At 40.9% G+C, this 13,079-nt stretch overlaps 1 protein-coding gene across 7 annotated transcripts in view; it reads left to right on the top strand.

Annotated features, from left to right (window-relative positions):
• Positions 1-13,079, top strand: part of SLC7A2 (solute carrier family 7 member 2) — a 177,127-nt gene that overhangs the window by 66,403 nt on the left and 97,645 nt on the right. Inside the window, exon 1 of one of the 7 annotated variants that reach the window (XM_077279682.1) lies at positions 2,477-2,606. The exons of 4 other annotated variants lie outside the window; for them this stretch is intronic. The gene's annotated coding sequence lies outside the window, so the exon portion shown is untranslated. Of the gene's footprint in view, positions 1-2,476; positions 2,607-5,382; positions 5,402-13,079 lie in introns of those variants that run through there. 2 more of the 7 variants (XM_077279677.1, XM_077279679.1) reach the window with 2 other exon arrangements.

Genomic DNA, 13,079 nt, shown 5'->3' with positions numbered 1-13,079 from the left:
TTGTAGGCCTCATTCCATTTTCGGTAAACAGTAGAATGATGAGCTTTACCAAAAAGCTCTATATTGGTCTCATCTCTCCACAAGATGCTTTCCCAGAAGGATTTTGGCATACTGAAGTACATTTTGATACACACCAATCTAGCTTTTTTATGTCTCTGTGTCAGCAGTGAGGTCCTCCGGGGTCTTTAGCTATAGCATTTTATTTAATTCAAATCTTGATGGATAGTTTGCGCTGACACTGATGCACACTGAGCCTGCAGGACAGCTTGGACGTCTTTGGAACTTGATTTGGGCTGCTTATCCACCATCATCACTATCCTGCATTGCAACCTTTCATCAATTGTTCCCTGCCGTCCACGTCTAGGGAGATTAGCTACAGTGCAATGGATTGTAAACTTCTTGTTTATGTTGCGCACCATGGACAAAGGAACATCAAGATCTCTGAAGATGTACCTGTAACCTTCAGATTGTAGATTTTGTTCAACAATTTTGGTTCTCAAGTCCTCAAACAGTTCTCTTCTTCTCTTTCTGGCCCCTTTTAAATAAAACAAAATGGTGTTTAAGAGTAAACATCAATTAAAGAAACAATTCCAGTAATAGTAGTAAATTACATAAGATAATGGTTAATAAGATGGTTTCGCCATGCAGCAATAAAACATTTCCTAACTTTGCTTCGAACAGTAACTAAATCTTTTTTCTAGAGACCACACTGATCTGTTGCTATTAGGGTATGTGCACACGTCAGGATTTCTTGCAGAAATTTCCTGAAGAAAACCGGACATTTTCTGCAAGAAATCCGCATGCTTCTTTTCGCGTTATTTTTTTCCCGTTTTTTTCCCATTTTTCCCGCTTTTTATAGCATTTTGCAAGCGGAATTAGCTTGCAGAATGCTAGCGTTTTCCAAGCAATCTGTAGCATCGCTTGGAAAACAGATTGACAGGTTGGTCACACTTGTCAAACATAGTGTTTGACAAGTGTGACCAACTTTTTACTATTGATGCTGCCTATGCAGCATCAATAGTAAAAAGATAGTGTTAAAAATAATTAAAAAAAATAAAAAATTGTTATTCTGACCATCCGACGTCCCGATCTTCTCGGCGGTGCATGTGGCGGCTTCCGGTCCCAAGGATGCTATGCGCGAAGGACCTTCATGACGTCACGGTCATGTGACCATGACGTCATTGCAGGTCCTGCACGCATAGCAGCCCAGGGACCGGATGCCGCCGCGTGCACCACTGAGTGGCGGGAGAACTCCGGGGCCATCAGGAGGAGAGTATATCAATATTTTTTATTTTAATTCTTTTTTTTTTAACAAAATATGGTGCCCAGGGCCTGGAGGAGAGTCTCCTCTCCTCCACCCTGGGTACCATCTGCACGATTCGCTTACTTCCTGCATGGTGGGCATAGCCACATGCGGAAAGTAAGCGGATCAATGCATTCTTATGTGTGCGGAATCCCCGCGATTCCGCACAAAGAATGAACATGCTGCTTTTTTTTCTGCGATGCGTTTTTTTCACGGAAAAAAAACGCAACATTTGCACAAGATATACAGAATACACTGAAAATAATGGGAGGCATATGTAAGCGTTTTTTTTCACGTTTTTATCGCGAAAAAAAACGTGAAAAATCCTGAACGTGTGCACATAGCCTTAGGGCTCGAGCAGATAATCGAAATATCAGTCCGACAAAACATCAGATCGCACTTGGACCAATGTTATGCTATGGGATTGTGCACATGTCCGATCTTTTCTTTGGACTGTGTCGATCCATGGAAAAAAAACAAAGGATATTCGAGTTTGATACGATATTCTGATCGCACTCGGCCATACAAATCAAGGAGTCCATGGAAAATATCAGACTGCACTCGGATGACATCCGAGTGCAGTTTGATTTCCACAGATTAACAGATTCGAGAAGATCGATAATTTTTTTTTCTTCTCTTCTCCTCATCATCGGAGAGAATAGTAGCACACTATGATCACACTGTGATTAAACTGATCAGAGTGTGATTCTCTAGAATGAGAGAAAATACACTTTTGTTGGTCAGTGAAAATCACTAATCCCATCCATGTGCAATCTGTGTGCTGTCTGTCTTTAACATTGGAAGAAATAGAATGAACTTTTTTATTTTTTTTTCTTCATTTTTTTTAAATGAGGAAATGAGAAAATCACTAATAAAAGACATGCTAACTAAACACTGATGAAAATTGGTCTGAAGTTTTTTTTTTTAAAGTGGCCTAATATTGATCAGCAGAAATAGCTCTCTGGATAGCAGAACTGTGATATTTTTTCATTTTCAGGGTAATAAGTAAGTCAGATTCTTACCTAATCAGACAGTAATTGGAGAAAATGATTTGCTCGATGATACGTAACTAGAATATTTTAAATAACTCTCACGGCAGCGTAGTATTGGTCACAAATCCCTGGGAAGCTCCCATTGGAGAGCGCTCGGACTCCGACTCTTTTTCCTCCAGTCATTATGTGTGAGAGCGAGTGATGCTGCTGCACATGGCTGATTGTGTGCGGAGCGGAGGATCTCAGCACACTGCGCGCTCATCTCCTGCTCAGAGCAGGCTTGTGCCAGCTCATCAGCATAGCCTTTATTGGTGAGTATTAGCTGATGTCTGCTAGCCTCAGACATACACAGGACAAATACACATTTTCTATTGAATAATTGAATATGACATTTTAGTTTCTTGGCAATTTCATCAAATGTTTACTTTTTTTTACAATTATTGTAATGAAAAAATTAAACATTTGTTAACAATTTATTCATTTTGCAATGTTTTAGCCTAATGAAGAGGCTGTAGCAGCTGACTGGCATTGAGGGCAATGGAGGAAATATTTTAATTTATTTCATGTATTGCTAGAAAATGTGTAGCATGAGAAAAACATTCATGATTTAAATGTACTAATCTATCATGTAAAAATTATTATTGTGGTTATTATTAGTCAGATATTCTCTGGGTGAAACATAACATATAATACTCCTATGAGTCTTGTCTGCGTGTGATCTGTTTCATTATATAGCGCTTGTAAAGGTCATCGGTGATAGGAGCACATTGTACTATGTCTGCATGTATCTGTATACTGAACATCGCAGCATTACATCTATCTATCTATCATCTATCTATCTATCCATCTATCTATCTATCTATCTATCTACCTATCATCTATCTATCTATCTATCTATCTACCTATCTATCTATCATCTATCTATCTCTTTATCTGTCTTTCTATCTATTTATCTATCATTCTATCTCTATATCTATCTATCCATCTATCTATCTATCTATCTATCTATCTATCTATCTATCTATCTATCTATCTATCATCTATCTATCTATCTATCTATCTATCTATCTATCTATCTATCTATCTCTACCTATCTATCTATCTATCTATCTATCTATCTATCTATCTATCATCTATCTATCTCTTTATCTGTCTTTCTATTTATTTATCTATCATTCTATCTATCAATCAATCAATCTATCTATCTATCTATCTATCTATCTATCTATCTATCTACAGTATCTGTACCTATCTATCTATCTTTCTATCTATCTATCTATCTATTATCTATATCTTTATCTATCTTTCTATCTATATATCTATCTTTCTATCTCTATATCTATCATCTATCTATCTATATCTATATATATCTATCTATATCTATCTATCATCTATCTATCTCCCTATCTATTATCTATCTAGCTTGAGAAAGGTCCACACTTGGGACCGAAATGTCGCACATGGGCCAATAAACTGAACAGTTTTTTTCAATTATTGGTGTGCTGCCTTCATTTTTCTTGTTCTATTGTAAAGGTTTGGTACATACCTGGAAGGTTTTTGCATCCTTTTGATTTTTGTGCTGCTTTTTTTTTCTATCTATCTATTATCTATCTATCTATCTATCTATCTATCTATCTATCTATCTATCTATCTATCTATCTATCTATCTCTCTCTATCTCATATCTTTTTTCTTTCTTTCGTTCTATCTATTTCATATCTATTATCTGTCCTATGCAGAATACTATATATACAGTAACTCATTCTAAAACCATAGTAAAGCTCTTGCATTATTGTCAGTGAAGCACAGTTTTTAGTTCTTTTTTTTCCCTAAATAATTGCAGCATATACATAAATTGAGTCTCAACAAAAACGTCTCCAGACATGTCCATCATTGTACGCCATATTCAATTACTATTTAACAATATTTTCCAAATAATAATTATGTGGATGTCACAGAGCTGATAAGTGCATCAAGAATAGTGATGAGCGAATATACTCGTTACTCGAGATTTCCCGAGCATGCTCAGGTGTCCTCTCAGTATTTTTTAGTGCTCGGAGATTTAGTTTTCTTCGCCTCAGCTGGATGGTTTACATCTCTTACCCAGCTTGATTACATGTGGGGATTCCCTAGCAACCAGGCAACCCCCACATGTACTTATGCTGGCTAAGGCTATGTTCACATTTGCATTGTGCGCCACAGCGTCGGCGACGCAACGCACAACGCAAACAAAAACGCAGCAAAACGCATGCAAAACGCTGCGTTTTGCGACGCATGCGTCCTTTTTTTGGTTGATTTTGGACGCAGCAAAAATGCAACTTGCTGCGTCCTCTGCGCCCGGACGCATGCGCTGCAGTGATGCATGCGTCGCAAAACGCAAGTGCAACGCATGTCCATGCGCCCCCATGTTAAATATAGGGGTGCATGACGCATGCGGCGACGCTGCGGCGCCCGACGCTGCGGCGCAGACCGCAAATGTGAACGTAGACTAACAGATGTAAATCATTCAGCTGCGGCAAGAAAAAATAAATCTCCGAGCACTAAAAAATACTCATAGGACCCCCGAGCATGCTCTGGAAATCTCGAGTATGTTCGCTCATCACTAATCAAAACCCCATTTTCTTCTGAATAATCCTCCAAATGTCTTTAGTATATGCTCTATATTATCACATGTAGCATTTGCCATATTTATTTTTCCCATATGAAGTTTTGTTATAGTGGCGCAAACAAATTAATCTCACAGTAAGATCAGTTCTCAAGGAAAGAAATAAGACGCCTTCTTTTTCTGATTGGATTAACGCACCATTTCACTGGGTAAAACCAATGCAAATATGGGTAAAACGGGCAAAGACAAGGCACATGTTCTCTCTATTGGGGACTTGTGGCCATAGATCTTCATGGTCATCATGTGGCTTTTTAGCCCTTCTCTGCTTCTTGATCTGGATGGATAAATACCTCTTGATGATCTTCATAGTTTTAACATTACTATTATTTTATTTTTAAAGCACCATTAATTCTGTGGTGCTGTAAACGTGAAAAGAGTAAAAAATCAAACTGGCAGACTGGTCCCTGCGCTCACGGGCTTACCATCTGCTGAGTGACAGTAGGTAGGAGTGTATACCATGTATTACCCTTACACATGTTAGGATTTTTGGTAGATATACATTTTATGGTAAGATGGGTCATGTAATCTGCTTTTTGAAAGTTTTTTGGTGTAAATGTTGATAACAGATGTACCATAGAAGGTCGTGGAGAATGCCCTCTGATTTCTCTGTCCTCATAGGGAAAGAGTTAATGGCAGAAATAAAGCGTTAAGTCATCTGCCAGATAAGTTCTGCTCATCTCTCACCGAGGTGAGGGTCAAGTTTAGTTTGTTTAAGTGACTTCTTTTTTGTCCACCCACTTTGCTTTCATGATAACGTTGGTGAATTTTTAACAAGAGTGACAGCTGTGGAGCGCCCGTGGTTCCATGTGACAGCAGTGACACAGGCGGTAGTCTGCTTTATCTGGTTCTTATGATAGTAATGTTTTAAGGACTTCTCAACTAGATTGTCTAGGATTTACAATGTGATTTTTCATAAGATTGCCATTAGCTCTGCATGTGTACAGTAGTACAGTTGTAAATCACATCTAAGGCTATGTTCACATGTCCAGTAATCATCAGTTAGAATGAATCCAGCAGTAATCTGTTTCCAAAAAATTTGAGCAAACACAACTTTTTTGATCGCAAAAGCTGATTTCAACTGGACTTGATTTTTAACCAAGTCATCCATTTTTCTCCCATTTCATAAGGACCGTTTTTTGTCACTGGACCAGTTTCAAATTGCTGATTACTTGTAACTTTTCATGTCCAGTAGTATATGCTAAATTATTATTTTACCTCCGGTAACCAAAAAATGGATCCTTTTCAAATGGGAGAAAAACGCATGACTACTTAACCCCTTCACCCCCAAGGGTGGTTTGCACGTTAATGACCGAGCCAATTTTTACAATTCTGACCACTGTCCCTTTATGAGGTTATAACTCTGGAACGGTTCAACGGATCTTGGTGATTCTGACATTGTTTTCTCGTGACATATTGTACTTCATGTTAGTGGTAAAATTTATTCGATATAACTTGCGTTTATTTGTGAAAAAAATGGAAATTTGGCGAAAATTTTGAAAATTTCGCAATTTTCCAACTTTGAATTTTTATGCCCTTAAATCACAGACATATGTCACGCAAAATACTTAATAAGTAACATTTCCCACATGTCTACATCAGCACAATTTTGGAACCAAAATTTTTTTTTGTTAGGGAGTTACAAGGGTTAAAATTTGACCAGAAATTTCTCATTTTTACAACACCATTTTTTTTTAGGGACCACATCTCATTTGAAGTCATTTTGAGGGGTCTATATGATAGAAAATACCCAAGTGTGACACCATTCTAAAAACTGCACCCCTCAAGGTGCTCAAAACCACATTCAAGAAGTTTATTAACCCTTCAGGTGTTTCACAGGAATTTTTGGAATGTTTAAATAAAAATGAACATTTAATTTTTTTTCACACAAAATTTATTTCAGCTCCAATTTGTTTTATTTTACCAATGGTAACAAGAGAAAATGGACCCCCAAAGTTGTTGTACAATTTGTCCTGAGTACACTGATACCCCATATGTGGGGGTAAACCACTGTTTGGCAGAGCTCGGAAGGAAAGGAGCGCCATTTGACTTTTCAATGCAAAATTGACTGGAATTGAGATGGGACGCCATGTTGCGTTTGGAGAGCCCCTGATGTGCCTAAACATTGAAACCCCCCACAAGTGACACCATTTTGGAAATTAGACCCCTAAGGAACTTATCTAGATGTGTTTTGAGAGCTTTGAACCCCCAAGTGTTTCACTACAGATTATAACGCAGAGCCCTGAAAATAAAAATTCTTTTTTTTTTTCACAAAAATGATTTTTTAGCCCCCAGCTTTTGTATTTTTACAAGGGTAACAGAATAAACTGGACCCCAAAAGTTGTTGTCCAATTTGTCCTGAGTACGCTGATACCCCATATATGGGGGGGAACCACTGTTTGGGCGCATGACAGAGCTCGGAAGGGAAGGAGCACCATTTGGAATGCAGACTTAAATGGATTGGTCTGCAGGCGTCACGTTGCATTTGCAGAGCCCCTGATGTACCCAAACAGTACAAACCACCCACAAGTGACCCCATATTGGAAACTAGACCTCCCAAGGAACTTATCTAGATGTGTTGTGAGAACTTTGAACCCCCAAGTGTTTCACTACAGTTTATAATGCAAAGCCGTGAAAATAAAAATTCTTTTTTTTTTCACAAAAATGATTTTTTAGCCCCCAGCTTTGTATTTTTACAAGGGTTACAGAATAAATTGGACCCCAAAAGTTGTTGATCAATTTGTCCTGAGTACGCTGATACCCCCTATGTGGGGGGGAACCACTGTTTGGGCGCATGACAGAGCTCGGAAGGGAAGGAGCGCCATTTGGAATGCAGACTTAAATGGATTGGTCTGCAGGCGTCACGTTGCATTTGCAGAGCCCCTGATGTACCCAAACAGTTCAAACCCCACACAAGTGACCCCATATTGGAAACTAGACCCCCCAAGGAACTTATCTAGATGTGTTGTGAGAACTTTGAACCCCCCAAGTGTTTCACTACAGTTTACAATGCAGAGCCGTGAAAATAAAACATATTTTTTTTCCCACAAAAATGATTTTTAGCCCCCCAAATTTTTATTTTCCCAAGGATAACAAGAGAACTTGGACCCCAAAAGTTGTTGTTCAATTTGTCCCGAGTACGCTGATAACCCTTATGTTGGGGTAAACCCCTTTTTGGACGCACGGGAGAGCTCGGAAGGGAAGGAGCACTGTTTTACTTTTTCAACGCAGAATTGGCTGGAATTGAGATCGGACGCCATGTCGCGTTTGGAGAGCCCCTGATGTGCCTGAACAGTGGAAACTCCCCAATTCTACCTGAAACCCTAACCCAAACACACCCCTAACCCTAATCCCAACGTTAACCCTAACCACACCCCTAACCCTGACACACCCATAATTCTAATCCCAACCCTAATCCCAACCGTAAATGTAATCCAAACCCTAACCCTAACTTTACCTCCAACCCTAACCCTAGCCCTAACCCTAACTTTAGCCCAAACCCTAACCCTAGCCCTAACCCTAACCCTAACCCTAATGGGAAAATGGAAATAAATACATTTTTTTAATTTTATTATTTTTCCCTAACTAAGGGGGTGATGAAGGGGGGTTTGATTTACTTTTATAGCGTTTTTTATATCGGATTTTTATGATTAGCAGCTGTCACACAATAAAAGACGCTTTTTATAGCAAAAAAGTTTTTGCGTCTCCACATTTTGAGACCTATAATTTTACCACATTTTGGTCCACAGAGTCATGTGAGGTCTTGTTTTTTGCGGGACGAGTTGACGTTTTTATTGGTAACATTTTCGGACACGTGACCATTTTTGATCACTTATTATTCCGATTTTTGTGAGGCAGAATGACCAAAAACTAGCTATTCATGAATTTCTTTTGGGAGAGGCGTTTATACGTTCTGCGTTTGATAAAATTGATAAAGCAGTTTTATTCTTCGGGTCAGTACGATTACAGCGATACCTCATTTATATCATTTTTTTATGTTTTGGCGCTTTTATACGATAAAAGCTATTTTATAGAAAAAATAATTATTTTGGTATCGCTTTATTCTCAGGACTATAACTTTTTTTTTTTTTTGCTGATGATGCTGTTTGGTGGCTCGTTTTTTGCGGGACAAGATGACGTTTTCAGCGGTACCATGGTTATTTATATCCGTCTTTTTGATCGCGTGTTATTCCACTTTTTGTTCGGCGGTATGGTAATAAAGCGTTGATTTTTGCCTCGTTTTTTTTTTTTTTCTTACGGTGTTTACTGAAGGGGTTAACTAGTGGGGCAGTTTTATAGGTTGGGTCGTTACGGACGCGGCGATACTAAATATGTGTACTTTTATTGTTTGTTTTTTTTTATTTAGATAAAGAAATGTATTTATGGGAATAATGGGGGCCCACCCCACCTCGACGGGATAGTACGTCAAATGTCAGGAAGGGGTTAACAGATCCCTTTTCCATAAACTTCAATGGTAAAAAAAAAAAAAGCGGATCCAGTGAAAATCAATTTTTATCAGGCGGAGAAAAAAAGTTGTGTCTGCTAGAATTTTTTTGTCAACGGACTGCTTCTGAATCACTTCTAACAGCTGATTACTGGACATGTGAACATAGCCTAAAGGTGAATTCACATTGGCTAGTAATGGTAATGGGATTATCTGGATTGATTAGCCCTGGAGTCTTCACATGTGGGATTGATAAATGTTTTCTATCTTAGGATTTGCCAGTTAAATGGTCACAGTGTGAATGTGCATATATACCAACTTATGCTCCGGCTCATTTCTTTGGTTTTGCTGTAGTTTTTTTTGTACTTTGTACAAACAGCTATCTATATAGCTTCCCATGGCCCGGTGTCTAAACAATCAGCCCCCACTTCCTGCTCTGCCCCCATCCATATTGCGGTCGTCTGACACAAGGTGAGGTTTTAATACAAGAGGATTGGACTGTCCTGATTTGGGTACACCTTGTTGCAGTGGGATGGATTTTATACTTTTTTTGATCAAAAACAGTATTCACTAAGTACCCGGTGTTATTTATATGTACTAATGCTAGATACTTACTTACAGCAGGGCATATGCTCATTTTGTTTCTATCTTCGGTTTTGTCTGTTAAATGGCCACTGTGTGAACATCACAAATTTCCGTAACCTCTCTAACCTTATACCCATTCGCCCGGCCCCTGCTTCTCCAGTCCCACTAACAGGAGCTCTGTGGAATGCTCGCTCTGTCTGCAACAAGCTTTCTTACATCTATGATCTTTTTATTACTCACAAACTTTCCTTCCTCGCCATCAATGAAACCTTGCTCACCCCTTCTGACACAGCCTCTCCTGCTGCACTCTCGTATGGTGGCTTCCACCTTTCTCACACACCCCGCCCCAGCAGCAAGCATGGTGGAGGAGTTGGTTTTCTCCTGTCAGATAACTGCTCCTTCACCCCAATCCCAGCATCTACTCCCCTTCCAACCTCCAACTGGCTGTCATTTACCGCCCCCCAGGGCCAGCCACCACCTTCTTTGACCACTTCACCACCTGGCTACTTCATTTCCTTTCTGCAGACATCCCCACTATCATCATGGGCGACTTCAACATCCCCATTGACACTTCCCTCTCAGCTGCCACTAAACTTCTATCTCTCACTTCCTCCTTCGGCCTCACTTAATGGTCTTCTGCAGCCACTCACAAAGATGGTAACACACTAAACCTCATCTTCACCCGCCTCTGCTCCCTATCTAACCTCTCTAACTCACCTCTTCCTCTTTTTGACCACAATCTACTCACATTCTCTTACCTCTCCACTCCTTGTCTACAATACCCACCCCACAAACTTGCACACCCTCGCAGAAATCTTAAACACCTTGATCTACACTCACTCTCTGAATCCCTCCTCCCTCTCACAGACATAAGTTCCCTACACAATGCGGATGGTGCTGCCGCTCTATATAACACCACAATAGCTGCAGCTTTGGAATCTCTTGCCCCTCTCACACATACCAAAGCTCGCAAAATCAACACACAGCCCTGGCACACCAGCCTGAGCAAAGAACTGAGGCTAGCTTCCAGGGCTGCTGAGCGGAGATGGAAAAGATCCCACTCCAACGAGCACTTCATCGCATTCAAACAGTCCCTCACTACTTTCAAGACCACACTCGCCACAGCAAAACAAACCTACTTCTCATCTCTCATATTCTCCCTGTCTCACAACCCTAAACAGTTATTCTACACCTTCAACTCTCTTCTCCCTCCCCAGTACCTCCTCCCTCCCCACTCATCTCAGCTGAAGACTTTGCCTCATTTTTCAAGCAGAAGATTGAGAACATCAGAGACAGTTTTAGTCGACAACCCCCAGAGCCCTTCCTCCCAACTACCCAGCCCTCTACCTCCAAAACCAACTTCTCCACCATTACAGAAGATCGACTCTCCACTCTACTCTCAAGATCGCATCTCACCACCTGTGCACTTGACCCGATCCCTTCCCACTTCATCCCAAACCTCGCCACAGTCTTCATCCCAACTCTAACCCATCTCTTCAACCTATCACTAACAACTGATGTTTTCCCCTCAAGCTTTAAACATGCCTCAATCACACCTATCCTCAAAAAGCCCTCTCTTGACCCATCCTCTGTATCTAGCTATCGCCCTATATCACTTCTCCCTTATGCCTCAAAACTACTGGAACAACACGTCCATCTTGAACTGTCCTCCCATCTATCTTCCTGCTCCCTCTTCAACCGCTTACAATCAGGCTTCCGGTCACACCACTCTGTCATGATCTCAATGGCAAGAGAACATAGCATAAGCATATATAGGAACTAGCTCTTGGAAGATGGGAACTGAGCTGACCATGAACTAAACCTAACGCACAACTAGCAGTGGCCGGGTAGCATGCCTACGTTGATTCTAGATGCCCAGCCCAGCCGGAGGACTAAATAAAGCTAGCAGAGGAAAATATTAGTCCTAGCTCACCTCTAGAGAAATACCCCGAAAGGAGACAGAGGCCCCCCACATGTATTGGCGGTGAGTTGAGATGAAATAACAAACGTAGTATGAAAATAGGTTTAGCAAATTTGAGGTCCACTTACTACATAGCAGAAGACAGAAAGGACACTTTCATGGTCAGCTGAAAACCCTATCAAAAAACACCATCCAGAAATTACTTTAAAACTCTGGCATTAACTCATAACACCAGAGTGGCAATTCCCGTTCACAAGAGCTTTCCAGACACAGTAACGAAACTACAGCTGTGAACTGGAACAAAATGCAAAAACAAACATGGACAAGAGTCCAACTTATCTAGTAGTTGTCTAGGAGCAGGAACAAGCACAGAGAGGCTTCTGATAACATTGTTGACCGGCAAGCAACTAACAGAGCAGCAAGGTTATATAGCGACTCCCACATCTTGATGGGAACAGGTGAACAGAGAAGATGAAGACACCAGTTCAATTCCACCAGTAGCCACCGGGGGAGCCCAGAATCCAAATTCACAACAGTACCCCCCCCTCAAGGAGGGGGCACCGAACCCTCACCAGAACCACCAGGGCGATCAAGATGGGCCCTATGAAAGGCACGAACCAGATCGGAGGCATGAACATCAGATGCATTCACCCAAGAATTATCCTCCTGGCCGTATCCCTTCCACTTGACCAGATACTGGAGTCTCCGTCTGGAAACACGAGAGTCCAAGATTTTCTCCACAACGTACTCCAACTCACCCTCAACCAACACCGGAGCAGGAGGCTCAACGGAAGGCACAACCGGTACCTCATACCTGCGCAATAATGACCGATGAAAAACGTTATGAATAGAAAAGGATGCAGGGAGGTCCAAACGGAAGGAAACAGGGTTAAGAATCTCCAATATCTTATACGGGCCGATAAACCGAGGCTTAAACTTAGGAGAAGAGACCCTCATAGGGACAAAACGAGAAGACAACCACACCAAATCCCCAACAGAAAGCCGAGGACCAACACGACGGTGGCGGTTGGCAAAAAGCTGAGTCTTCTCCTGGGACAACCTCAAATTGTCCACCACCTGCCCCCAGATCTGATGCAATCTCTCCACCACAGCATCCACTCCAGGACAATCCGAAGATTCCACCTGACCAGAGGAAAATCGAGGATGAAACCC

This window comes from Ranitomeya variabilis, chromosome 1 (genome assembly GCF_051348905.1).
Source record: "Ranitomeya variabilis isolate aRanVar5 chromosome 1, aRanVar5.hap1, whole genome shotgun sequence".
Lineage (NCBI taxonomy): Eukaryota > Metazoa > Chordata > Amphibia > Anura > Dendrobatidae > Ranitomeya > Ranitomeya variabilis.
Note: the sequence above shows the minus strand (reverse complement) of the source record. Positions and strands in the feature narration are given on the sequence as shown.